The sequence below is a fragment of the Peromyscus californicus genome, unplaced genomic scaffold (assembly GCF_007827085.1).
Source record: "Peromyscus californicus insignis strain IS unplaced genomic scaffold, ASM782708v3 Scaffold_1__1_contigs__length_55948999, whole genome shotgun sequence".
Classification (NCBI taxonomy): Eukaryota; Metazoa; Chordata; class Mammalia; order Rodentia; family Cricetidae; genus Peromyscus; species Peromyscus californicus.
In genome coordinates, this window is record NW_026294492.1 from 25,092,272 (window position 1) to 25,106,552 (window position 14,281).

Here is a 14,281-nt window from a genome sequence, read left to right on the forward strand (position 1 = left end):
TGTCTTGTTTCTAAAATAGTTGCCATGGTGTGAAATGATATTTCTACGAAGAAGCTTTTGAAACCTGAGCATGGGGGAAACAAAGATATTTTTGTAAGAGCAGTTAACATAAAGAAAAGGCTGAAAGCTGGGGCATGGTGATGCATGCTTTTTAATCCCAGAAGGGGCATTCTTATCTCTGCAGTTGGAGTTCTGGGACAGCCAGGGCTACATAGAAAGACCCTGTCTCATAAAAGCAGAAAGAGAAAAAAAGGAAAGAACTGAAGTGACTATTGATAATATTTACATAAAAGTGGTATTTGATTCTGAAGAAAAAGTGACAGGCAGCCTGGCATGGTTCCCTACAATGCCTGCCTTGGGAGACCGAGGCAGAGAGTTTGCTCAGAGCCTGCAGTGTGAGACCCTGACTCAAAAATAGGTGCGGAGGGAGAATCACAAATTCAGGTGTTGGGGGCATGAAGGGGGAAAAAAAAAAAAATTAAGGGGTATGATACCCCTTCTTGTCTTTAAACACCACGAGCAGAAAGCAGAGTGTCTAAAACACAGTCTTCTTAGATACAGTGTGTAGTAAGCTGCACCAGAGTGACAAGATAATGATCAAGTTGGTATATGACGAGAAAGACCTCAAATGACATATACAGACATGCTAGATAGAGTCTGTCTCTAGAACTATCAGCAATATGAAATAAAAGTACCTGGAGATGGCTCAGTGGGTGGAAAGCAATTGCTGAGCTAGGCGGACAACCTGAATTCAGATCCCAGGAGCCCGCATAAGCAAAGGGGTGTCAGTGAACAGTGAAATGACTTAGTGGGCAAAGCTACTTGTGGCCAAACCTGATGAACAAAGTTCAATGCCAGGACCTGTGTAGTAGGAAAGAACCGCTCCGTGCAAGGTGTCCTCTGACCTCCACTTGCGTCTCCCATCCCACACAAATAAGTAAAAGTGATTAAAATAAGCTCTAAAAGAGAAAAACAAAAAGCTGAGCCAGGCGGTGATGGTGCACACCTTTAATCCCAGCATTCAGAAGGCAGAGGTAGGTGGATCTCTGTGAGTTCGAGGACAGCCTGGTCTACAGAGTGAGTTCCAGGACAGCCAGGGCTACACAGAGAAACCCTGGAAGGGGTGGGGTGGGGGGAGACTGGATAAGGTGGCTTTCATCTCTGTCTTGGGACTCCTATGGCAAGATGGAGGTGGAGACTAGAGACTCACTCAGAAGGTGGCAGGTCGGCTGCCTGCTGTATATGATGAAGCTGCCGAAACAATAAGATCCTGCCTTTAAAAGAGGATGAGAACTGCCTCTGACCTCCGTGTGTATGTGTATGTGTGTGTCTGTCGTGTCTGTGTGTGTGTTTGGTTTTCCCTTTGGTCAGGATCCCAGTCTAACTGGGCGTGAATGGTAAACGCTGTCGAATACATTTTTTCAATCCCACCTCATTGTTAGATATGGGAAAGTGTTAGAAAGCAACAGTACTGTTATCAGAGGCAAGAAATTATTTACAAAAACTGGAAGGCACAGGCAGCAGGCGAGACGGCTCAGTGGGTAGGAGTGCTTGCTGCTAAGCGTGACAGCCTGAGTTTGAATCCTGGGACCCACATGACAGGAGAGAGCCAACTCTTCCATACATTCCATGGCTTGTTCACATACATAAAATGTTTAAATGATTTGAGACAGATTGCATTGAAATGGATCCATGTGGGATCCAGACAAGCCCAGGAACATTCAAGTACTCAGTGTAAGGTTCCTGCACTCAAGTAGTGAACAACAGGCACGAGGACGGTCCAATATGGTAAGTTCTCTGGAGAGTTATTTACAAGGTTCTTTTGGGAGCACAGAGGAGAGTTACTTAGGAATAATACTGATGGGCATTGAAGTGATGTGAGCAGGAAAGGCTTCCTAGAGGAAGGCATCCTGAGTGCTGAAGAATGACCATAAAGAAAACGGGTGTGGCAGGTTGTGATGTTGGAAAAGTAGCTGCTCTCAGGCCACTGAAGGTCTGGTTTGGCCTGCTGCTGACCTTAAGCATCCTGAATGATTCGGAAAGCTCTCAGCTCTGACCAGGCAAGAATCAGGTCATAGCATTTTGCCTACTGCTGTGACTCCAGAGTCCACATGGTAGGACATCTATCACCTGGGGCAGTCAAAGGGTGGACAGGAGGAAGTACTTGGCAGAGCTTGGAGAAATGCATATATTTGTTGATAGAATGAGTCCCGTGTTTTCAAGCTAAGAAACTAGGGTAGAAAGGCAGAGAAAAAACAAGACTGCCTTGGCCCAAGAGTGTGTAGAACGTGGGGAAATGTGGATGTCAGTGTTAAAGCGATACAAAACACACACACACACACACACACACACACACACACACACACACACACACACACGGTGCCCATTCTGAGCCAATGCTCTACCGTTGAGCAACATCCCAGCCCCAAAGGGGGTTTGTTCTTTGTTACTTTTGGTTTTTAAAGTCAAGAAAAAGTTTATTGACAAGTAAAATAACAGCTGCCTGCAGCAGAGAGAGGCCTGAAAATACCTTGACTTGTTTTGCTTTAAACTACTTAAAATTCTCTCTAGGGACTTGAGAGATTGTTGAGTACTTCAGAGCACTTGTTGCTCTTGTAGAGGACCGGGGTTTGATTCTCAGTCCCTTCGATGGATTTTTCTTTTGACCGCCAGCCAGCTCCCAAATAAAGACACAGAGACTTATTCATTATGAATGCTCAGCCTTTAGCTTAGGCTTGACCCATTGGTTCTTATAACTTAATTTAACCTGTTCCTATTCATCTATGTTTTATCTTTCTTTTATTCTGTATGTCCTGCTTTCTGCTTCTTCCATGGCAGGCTGACTGGCTGGCCCCTGGTATCCCCCTCGTGTCTCCTTCTCTCCCTCTGTCTCTCGAGCATAGATTCCTCTTCCTACTTACTCTCTCTGCCCAAAAGTGCCACCTATACCTCCTGCCTAGCTATTGACCGTTTAGCTTTTTATTAGACCAATCAGGGGCAGGCAAGGTAAACAAATGCAACACATCTTTACATAGTGAAACTAATGTTCACAACAAGCACCCACATGGTAGCTGTCTTGGGATTTCTATTGTGATGAGACACTATGACCACGGCAACTCTTACAAAGGAAAAAACATTTAATTGGGGTGGCTTACATTTTCAGAGGTTTAGTCCATTATCATCATAGTATGACATGATGGCATGCAGGCGGACATGGTGGTGCTGAAGAAATAGCTGAGTGTCCTAAGCTATTTCTTTTCTTAAAGAAAAGCCATTTTCTTTCAAACCACCACAAGAGCTCACAACCATCTCTTAACTCCAGTTCAGGGGATCCAGTCCTCTCTCCTGACCTCCATGGGTATACATGGTGCACATACTTGCATGCAGGCTAGCACTCACACACATGTGAAATTAAAATCTAAAGTAGCAATAGCAAAATAAAGGTTTTTCTAGCATTAAGATAAAAATCCCCCAAGTAAGACTAATGTAGAAAATAGACATCTTTTTTTGTCTTGGTTGTCTAAAAGGTTGGTTTATGTGGGATAAGATGGATTGAGGTGAGATATTCTAGTTAATGTGCCTCTTGCAATTTGTAGTAATGACCCCAAAATTTGGCTATCTCCTCTGTTAGGGTATTTTTTTTTTTTTTTTTTTTTTTTTTGGTTTTTCGAGACAAGGTTTCTCTGTGTTGCAGTTCCAGCTGTCCTAGAACTTGATTTGTAGACCAAGCTGGCCTCGAACGCAACAGAAAATCTGCTTCCAAGAGCATGGCAGGTCCTCAGATTCATCTGGTTCCGATGTTATCATTATGGTCACAGAAAATTGGGAAAACACAGAAAAATATAAACCGTGAATTTTTTTTGTATGTCTAGTATTTTTGCTGTTTTTCCAATATAATTGCTGCATTTTTTTAAATCAAACTTTCAAACTATATTATGCACATTTTTATCATTAAATACCTGGTTCATATGGATGTTCTTAAACAACTTAGGTTTTTTTTTTAAGATTGATTTATTAGATGTTAGTGGGGGTACAAATGCATGCATGTGCCTTCAGAGCCAGAAGGAGGCATCGGATCCCCAGAAATTGTAGTTACAGGCAGTTGTGAGCTGTCTGCAATGGATTCTGAGAATCTACCCTGCAAGAGTAACGGGTCCACTTAACAGATGAACTCTCTCTCTAGGCCCTGGACAATGAAAATGTAAAACTTTAAATGTGACATTTTAATCACCAAACACATTTTATTCTTCCTTTTGTTCACATGGTTTATGAACCACTTAAAATTTTACCTTCTCCAGTTATAAGTTTATACCCTTTACCTGTTTTGGTTTACGGTCTCAGCATGTGTAAAATACATACGAGTCGCTTGTGTAGTGGAGTGTTTACTTTTTTTTTTTTTTTTTTGGTTTTTCGAGACAGGGTTTCTCTGTGTAGCTTTGCGCCTTTCCTGGAACTCACTTGGTAGCCCAGGCTGGCCTCGAACTCACAGAGATCCGCCTGGCTCTGCCTCCCGAGTGCTGGGATTAAAGGCGTGCGCCACCACCGCCCGGCGAGTGTTTACTTTTTATCATATCTGTATGTTGCTCAGACAGCATTAATGTTTGCTTTGGTTTTGTCGTGATGGATTTATCTTATGAAATCATTGACTTTTTCCTTTGTGACTTGAATGGTTTCATGTTTATGATGAGTTTCCTAGTGCAAAGGAATCGTGTGGATCTCCTGACTGGCATTGGTTTGGGGATTGGTGTAAGCCTGTGTGAAGCCAGATGGAAGCAAGCTCGAAGCTCTTCTGAGCTCCCATCTTCTCAGCCCCCATCTGCCATGCCTTATATGGCTGATAGGAAGAATAGAGAGGGTAGATGGGACATCCAGACCAGGTAGAACGGAAGCTCAGCCTTGCTCTCTCAGCTTGGGATGCTTCAAGCCGTAGGAGCTATGGAGTCCTCAGGACCACCCATCACCTCCTGGACAGAAGATGCATCCTCCGACTCTCCTCACGCATTAGCCCCTGAGTGTGGTCGTGAAGTGTTCCATGGGCTCCAGTATTGCCTGTTTTCCTTTCATGGGTGCCCCTCTTTGGGAGTGTGGGAAGAGTGTACAATGTCACCACTGTGTCTTATTCACCTCGCACTTCTGCACAGAGGGAGTATCCAGCAAAACCATGACAGCTATAGGCTTTTCTGGGCTACTTTCCCAGGAGTCAACTAGTCCCAAGATAAGCTCTCCTGGGCAGTGCCGTCTCCAGAACCGCTCCCCCCACCTTCCTGGCCTCTTCTCTCTGTTCTGCGGTCATGAGGTTAGCTGCGGATGTTCCTCATCTTCAGCCTTCCCCCACATGTTCCTTGGCCATTGTTCTACAGGTTGTGCCCTTTGGTTTAACCTCATCTCACCTTGCCATCTACGAAGCCAACAAACCCAGCCACCAAGTGCCTACCATCTCTGTAGCCTTCTGCAGTTTTTAGAAGATGCAGTTATTCCTTTAGCCCATCTGTGCCCATTCCTGCTCTCCTTACCTCATCCAGCCCTTCAAGGATGAAAGTTCCTAAGCCTGGACAATTTGCAAGCGTTTGTCCTATTGTTTTTGTTTTGTTTTAAAGATAACTTCACAAGTGGATCATACTGTATTTTCATATATATATATATATATATATATATATATATATATGCAAATATATATAATTATTTTTTATTTTTGAGACAAGGTTTCCTCTGTATAACAGTTCTGGCTCTCCTGGAACTCACTTTTTAGACCAGGCTGGTCTCAAACTCAGAGATTCACCTGCCTCTGCCTCCAAAGTGCTGGGATTAAAAGCGTGTGCCGCCACCACTGCCCAGCTAATACTGTATTTTTCAAGTCCTAGATCTAAAACACCAATCGTGGTATGGGTAAAAGCCCACCTGCCCTTCCATCCCCTTGAAGCAGCGGCTACAGTCTGTAAATGAGGTACCGTTTTCCCTTTACCTCAAGGGCTTTTATTGTTGATCTAGCAAAGGAGGAGCTTAGAAAGAAAAACTGGTCACTTCCAATCTTCATCAAGGAAAGGGCATCTTAATTTGCTCTGATAATTTCATTGGACATCCTGCTACTTTCAACCAGCCCTACAGTGTGGACAAGTTGATAAAATGTTGTGAGGATGCCTCTTCCAGAAGCTCCCACACTAACGAAAGGGGAAGGGCCATTAAAACCCATCGTTTGGGGGGAGCTGTGTCCTCAAGAATCTTCCACTTAGCAGCAAGTTCTCTCTGAGGCTCTAAGACCTAGCTAAGGTGCTAAGCCAGAAAGGTCACCTCAGGTTGTGAGGCAGGCAGACAGTTTCCCATGCATGCTTTCTACAGCTAGGGGAAATCGCAACTCTCGAAAATCTGACTTCTGCCTACGGTGGGAAAGCCATGGATAGGTTCTTCTGCCCCCAAAGAAACCTCCAACACCTAACTGGCAACTGTTACCAGTTCTTGGTATCTATGTCCTGGACCCTGTGCTTGCTCCTTGATCATGGCTCATGGCCACTTGATCTCATGACAGTGTGACAGCTACCAGGAAGAAAGGGAACTAGGGAAATAGGCTGTTAGTCTGTATCTCCAGCCCCCGCCTCCTTGATTCCATGGGTTCTCTCCCCTCACTCACCTCTTTTGGGCTGCTAGGATGAACCACTACTGTTAAGATCAATCCATGTGGCCTGGCGGCGGTGGCCCATGCCTTTAATCCCAGCACTCGGGAGGCAGAGCCAGGCAGATCTTTGTGAGTTTGAGGCCAGCCTGGTCTACAGAGTGAGATCCAGGACAGGCACCAAAACTACACAGAGAAACCCTGTCTCGAAAAACAAACAAACAAACAAACAAACAAAAAATATCAATCCACATGAGTCTATTTAATGGGTAATGGAGATCTATTAAGATATAAATTGAGGAAATGCACTCACGAATACAGAACCGAGTAAACAGCTGAAATCGTCCTTTGTTCTGACTGGAAGCCAATCCACCTGGCAGTCAATCAGACCAGGAAGCAGACAGCAGTCATGAGCCCATTCTTCCTTTCCTTTTAAGAGGTCACAGACAATGGCAAGAAGCACTGCCTCCTTCAGGCCCTATAACCCATGGTCGTGGGCATAGCAAATACCACCACACACTACACTCTTGTCTTTGCCTGCTCACTGAGATCCTCATCAGCTATGTTTATTCTACCTCTACTGAGGGAGCTGAAAATTTATGTTCGAGCAAAACTTTCCCTAATTCTGAATTGGTGAAACCATATGTTTTGGTCAGTTTTAATTGTCAACTTGACACCATCTCCAGTCCTTGGGAAGGGAGTCTCCACTAGGGATTATTTTGATCTGGTTGACCCGGGTCATGTCTGCAGGGGTTATCTTGACTATGTTAATGGAAATGAAAAGACCTGCCTATTGTGGGTGGCATGGCCCCCCCAAGGCCCACTTAGCAACATCAAGTTTCCATGTGGTTCACTGCTCTCCGCTCTAGAGGATGGAGGTAATGTTACTGTATGCTTCGGGTTCCTTTTACCCTGACTTCACAGCAATGGTGATAGCCTGGAGTTGTGAACCAAACAAACCCTTTCTCCCTTAAGCTGCTTTTGTAAGCCCATTTTTATCACAGCAACAAGGAATTAAAACTAAGGCACTGTAGGAGGTTGGGAAAGCAGAGAATGGGTTAGCAGGTCCTGGGTAATAGGAAGACAGGAACTCTGACATCAAGGCTTCCACGAATTTGCTTGTTGGCCAGTCCCAGCAGCTCCAATATCTTTGCATCATCCATGTTTAGAAATAGCCCAAGGGGAAAAAGCATACTTTGTCTCACTTGCCCCTAATTAAACACTAAACATAGTTAGAACCCTTACAATAATGAATTTCAGGCTTCCATGGGGGTGGGGGGGCATACAACATATTAAGCCTTAAAAATTTTCTAATTTTGTGTGGCTCTGTAAGACATTCTTAAAGATGCACTTCTTTTTTTTTTTTTTTTTTTTTTTTTTTTTGGTTTTTCGAGACAGGGTTTCTCTGTGTAGCTTTGTGCCTCTCCTGGAACTCACTTGGTAGCCCAGGCTGGCCTCGAACTCACAGAGATCCGCCTGGCTCTGCCTCCCGAGTGCTGGGATTAAAGGCGTGCGCCACCACCGCCCGGCAAAGATGCACTTCTTAAGATAGGCATTGGTGGTGCAAGCCTTTAATCTAATCCCAGAATTTGGGAGGCAGAGGCAGGTAGATATCTGAGTTTGAGGCCAGCCTGGTCTATATACTGAGTTCCAGGACAGCTGAGGCTACATAGAGAAACTGTCTTGGAAACAAACAACCAAAAAAGAGCACTTCTTTAGATGGACAGACACTGAGTATCTGATTATCCTTCTTTGCACAGATTGGCTGAAGTTACAAATTTGCTTATTCAGACCAGGCATCGTCAGCTTTCACCTGTATGTGGATATATGTATGTCTATGTATATGTGCATACAATGCTCACAGAATCCAGGAGAGGGTGATGGATACCCTGGAATTGGAGTTACACGCAGTTGTGAGCCCATGTGTGTAGCCAGATGTTTCTCTGGTCCTGTCTGGCCCTGAGGTCCAGCTGAATCTCTCCCTCCTGTGGTCCCACAGCCGCTTAAAAAATAATTACTCAGAGGCTTATATTAATTACAAACTGTATGGCCAGTGGGTCAGGCTTCTTGTTAGCTATCTCTTATAACTTAACTCAACCCATTTCTATTAATCTATATGTTGCCCCAAGACAATGGTGTTACCTGTCTGCTGGCATCTTGTTGCTCCTTTGGTGGTGACTAGCATCTCTCTCGACTTGGCCCTTCTCTCTGTATCTCTGCTTGGATTTCCCATCTGGCTGTAAGCTCTCTTGCCATAGGCCATAACAGCTTTATTTATTATCCAATGGGCACCACAACCGCCCGGCTATTTATTATCCAGTGGGAGCCATACATATTCACAGCATACAGCAAGACATCCCATAGCACATGTGGGTGCTGGGAACTGAACCTTGATTGCTTTCTGTTTAATGGAAAAATAGACAGTGTCATCATGAAGCAAAAAATTTTAAAGTAGAAGTTTTTGTTGAGCAACTCTGAAACCCTGCTTAGCTTTGCACACAAGCCAGACAGACAGCATCTCTATTTGTTTGATCTTCCTGTATCATGAGCCACATTAAAGAGCTTGATATGATGTTGATGGATTACTTTACACAAACGTTCAGAGCAGTCACCAACAGGAGCCTGTAGTGGATCTGCCCATGTCCAACAGGTTATGTGGAAGAAGAGGGAGCTTGTGCAGGAGGACTGGATTCTGCATTTACCAGGGTGCGTGGTAGGTATCTGTCCCTCTCAAACTCTAGAATGTTGATGAATGTTTGAGGAACTCATTAACATGCAGATTTCTTAAAAGCAGGGAGGGCATAGAAATGTATTTTTAGTGGTTGGTTAGGCAATTCCTATTCTTTTTTAATGTTTTTATTATATATAATAGGCTTCATTATGACAGTTTATAGCTGTATATAATGTATTTGGCCATATTCATTCCGGTTACCCTCCCATTCCTGGTGATCCTTTTCCTCTGGCCAACTACTCTTCCTCCTCCTCTTTTCTTTCTTGTTTGTATGGATTAATTGATTGACTGCTTTTTTGGCCCCAGCTGTCCTGAAACTCACTCTGTAGACCAGGCTGGCCTTGAACTCAGAGATCCACCTGCCTCTGTCTCCTGAGTGCTGGGATTAAAGGTGTGCACCACTACTACCCAGCTTCTTTCTTATCTTTAGTGTGTGTGTCCCAATGAGTGTAATGGGGTTGATCATAAAAGCATGAGTAACTCACCTGTGGCCACACCACCAAAGACATGTCTCTCTCCCCCCCTCCTTCCCCCAGCAATTATTCATTGCCTACAGACCCTCAGGGAATGTGAGACCTCATGACTTCCTTCCCCTGATTTATTCTTGAATTCCAGGGTTTGGAGCAATCCTCCTGCCTCAGCTTCCTGAGTGACTATTCCATTGGTCAATCCCCCTCCACCACTTATGGTAATTCTGATGCTAATGATCTCTGCGATTTGAGGAATATTGATACCCAGGGCTTGATGTCTTACTGACACATTTGGTTTCCAGTTCTGTCATGTACCAGGAAATCGTACTTTGCTTTGCCTCTAGAAGGCTTCAGGATTATAGCATTAAAGGACATATCTGATGGGAATACGCTGCAAAGATTTGTATTCTTGGAGCAAGATCAGCCAGCACAGCTGGATTTTATTACTTGGGTTTTTTCTCTTACCTTTTGTGTTGAAGCCTTTGGTACACTTTCAAACGACAATTCCCTCTTCTGTTCGTGTTTGCTGTTCACAGCCATGGAAATGAAAACATTCCCCCTTTGGCTGAAACCAGGCGCAAAGCCTGGAAACACTCTGGTCAAAGTCTTGCACAGACCCCAGTCCTCTATGTGAGGCCTCTTGAGTATATCAAATCCCTCCCCCCACAGCACGAGCAGAAAACACTGATGCATTGCAGAGCACTTCATCACACTGCCCAGCCTGATACTCGGTGATATATGGTCTAAGCATGACAAGACCCCTGTTTAGTACCTGAAAGAAGAACTGAATTTATTGCTAACTGTGGGAAAGGAAAATTACGCAGGTCTCTTGCAATCTCTTCTTGCACAACACACTGTTAATCATACATAAGGTTTGGAGTTCAAGTATTGGTAGATTTAGAGGCATAAGCATTTAACATCATCTGTAAAAGGGCTTTCCTTGGATGAGGCTATTGTTGATTGGCTGGCATTCAGGGCCACGCGTAGCTAACAGAGTCTGCCCTGGATTTTAAGCAATGAGCTTCAAAAAACATATTCACTTCTGGTGATTACTCACCGAGTGGACAGCTCCAAAACTTGTTTTGATGGCTACTTATCACTGTATTACAGAGCAGTGGGTCTTTCAAGTTGATCTGAATATTTATTTTGGTTTTTAGAGTTTTCTCTTTGTGCTGGAGAGATGGCTCACAACCAACAAGACAAGATTTTTTTTTGTATTTTTAGTTATGTGTATGTGCACCTGAATGTGTATATGTGCAACACATACGTGTAGAAGCCCATAGAGGCTGGAAGAGGGTGTCAGATGCCCCAGAACTGGAGTTATAGGTAGCTATGAGTGACCTGGTGTGGGTGCTGGGAATAGAACTCAGGTCCTCTGCAGGAGCATTATTCTTAACTGCTGAGCCATCTCTCCAGCCCCCTAACATTAATCACCCAAATCATTAAAAGCTGTAAAGACAGGGTTCTATAAACATGTGGTTGGTTCTACCTTAGATATGTTTTTGCCTATGAGAGCTGGTTTTTGATGTAGAGTTGAGTACCCCAATTGATCTGGTTTTTGTCTCCGGCCATTTGTTGAATCATCTGTCAGGACAATTGTGTGGAAGCACTGCCGGTTCTGGACAGCAGACATCAAACGAATGTGAAGCCAACAAATACATGTAGAAGAATCTTTAGGGCCCAGGAGGAAGACACACTGCAAACATCTAGGTTTAATCAAGGAAACAAAATGTGGTGACTCCCCGTGTCTACTTTACACAGCCAATTTTCTACGTGGTATAAATTCAGACACAGCATGAAATGTTAGCAGTGTCCCAGATCCCTTCCTTCTGGCCTCAAAGGAGAAGGAAGGGTATTTATTATCCATATGCTACTCATTAGTCTCTTACCCATAAATCCTTGTGTTAGGAAATTTAAACTGTTTTGAATGTCCCCAGGGCTAGTCTGTCCTATTCACTTTGTCAGCCAACGTGAAGAAATACTTTTTTGATGACCACTCTGGTTATTTAGCTTATATGGTAGGGACATTTTCCTTAGAGCCTTTTCACCAGAAATGGTTACCGGGTTTGTAATTTTTGTAAGGGGATACGGACCATTGGGCTGTCATAGTCTTGGAATGGCCTAATTGTCCTACATAACAGTTCGTTTGGGTTTGGGGTTGGCATTAAGAGTGTTATGTTCACCTAAAAGCACTCTGGGAACAACACAAGAGGTGTGGTCAGACCCGGTGCAGCTGTGGGAATGTTTTCACTCAACGATGTGGCAAGAGTTAAATGCTAAATATGGTTAATTCCCATTTCTGCCACACCACAAGGCCTTTTAAAAATACTTTGTGGGGGGGTGCCGCTGGGGATTAAACCCAGAGCTTTGCTTATGCTGAGCATACACTCTACTACTAAGCCAGACTCTGAGCCCCTATTATTATTTGCCGATTATCATTTTTAGGGCTGGGGATATAGCTCAGTAGTAGAGCACTTGCCTAGTGTGTGGAAGGCCCTGAGTTCAATCCTCAATACTGCAAAAAGATTTTTTTTGTTATATAATTCCTCCTCAATTGTATTAGCAATGGCCTGAAGGACTTAATTATAGATGGTATTGATGAGCTCCTGTGGGGAAGGCTGGATTTAGAGAAGTGTTGATTCTTTCACCATAAGAACAAGAGGGGATACAGCAGCCATCATTACCTTATTTTCATTTATTGATTTTTTTTCCATACACAGCTGATAAGCCTATCAGGTCATTTATGCAGTCCAACATGAAATGTGACATTAAGGCAAGAGAGGTGATGTCCAGTTTAATGCCTTCATCCCCCACCTCTGAAATGTGCTATCTTTGAACCAGCTGAAAACACATTATTGAGGTGTAGGAGAGATGGCCCAGTGGTCAAAAGCATTTACTGCTCTTCCAGAGGCCTTGAGTTCAGTTCCTACAAAGGGCAGCTGACACCCTCCTGTGACTCCAGCTTCAGGAGAGCCAATGCCCTCTTTGAGTTTCCACAGGCACCAGTACATATAGAGCAGACACTCACACACACAGGTATGTACATAGACCATTTTTCCCCATAAAGTATTGTCAAGGACCAGCAAGATGGCTCCAGTGGGTAAAGGCACCTGCCTGCAAGCCTGAAAACCTGAGTTCAGTCTCTGGGACCCACATGGCAGGAGGTGTGAACTGACTGCTGGAAGTTGTCCTCTGCTATGTGTGTTCAATGCTTAAAAATAATAACTCAGCCCGGCGGTGGTGGCGCACGCCTTTAATCCCAGCACTCGGGAGGCAGAGCCAGGCGGATCTCTGTGAGTTCGAGGCCAGCCTGGGCTACCAAGTGAGTTCTGGGAAAGGTGCAAAGCTACACAGAGAAACCCTGTCTCGAAAAACCAAAAAAAAAAAAAAAACCAAACTCAATGACATTTCACTATTCCACTGGGTGGATCCACTCTCACAGCTTATTTATTCAGCCATGGAGGGATGTGTGGATTGTTTTCAGTTTTTGGGCTATGAAAGTACTGTCACAAGTATTTGCAAACTTTTTTTTGGGGGGGGGTCAGAGCCTCATGTAGCTCAGGCTGACCTCATATTCATTTTGTAGCCCAGGCTGTTCTCGAATGCTTGCAAACTTTTTTTTTTTTTTTTTCGAGACAGGGTTTCTCTGTGTAGCTTTGTGCCTGTCCTAGAACTCGCTTTGCAGACCAGGCTGGCCTCGAACTCACAGAGATCTACCTGCCTCTGCCTCCCAAGTGCTGGGATTAAAGGCGTGCGCCACCACTGCCCGGCTACTTGCAAACTTTTAAAAACGATTCTTTTATTCTTTTATTTTCATTTTTAGTTGGTTGGTTTTTGGTTTTGGTGTTTTGAGATGGGAATCTCTCTACATAGTTCTGGTTGTCTTGGAACTCACTATGAAGACCAGGCCAAGTCTAAACTCACAGAAATCTACCCACCTCTGCCTCCTATGTGCTGGGATTAAAGGCCTTTGCCACCAGGCCAGCCTGACTATGATTATTCTTAAACACAACGTTTTATTTTTTATTTTATTTATTTATTTTTAATTTATTTTTAATTTATTTATTTTATTAATGAACATGAAGGGAGTTAGAAATGCTGCCATACATTTGTAACCTTGGTTTTGTTAGTGGCAGCTGTAGTCTAGGCCGGTGTTTCCAGGTTCTTGGCCTCTTTTTTTTTTTTTTTAAAGATTTTATTTATTATGTATACAGTGTTCTGTTTGCATGTATCCCTGCAGCCCAGAAGAGGGCACCAGATCTCATTACAGATGGTTGTGAGCCACCATATGGTTGCTGGGAATTGAACTCAGGACCTCTGGAAGAACAGCCATTGCTCTTAACCTCTGAGCCATCTCTCCAGCCCCGGTTCTTGGCCTCTTATTCAACAGATTTGCAAAGAAACACAAACTTTATTCAAGGCAAACTAATGGGACAGATTAGAAAGGAATATCCAGTCAGGATTGACAATGAG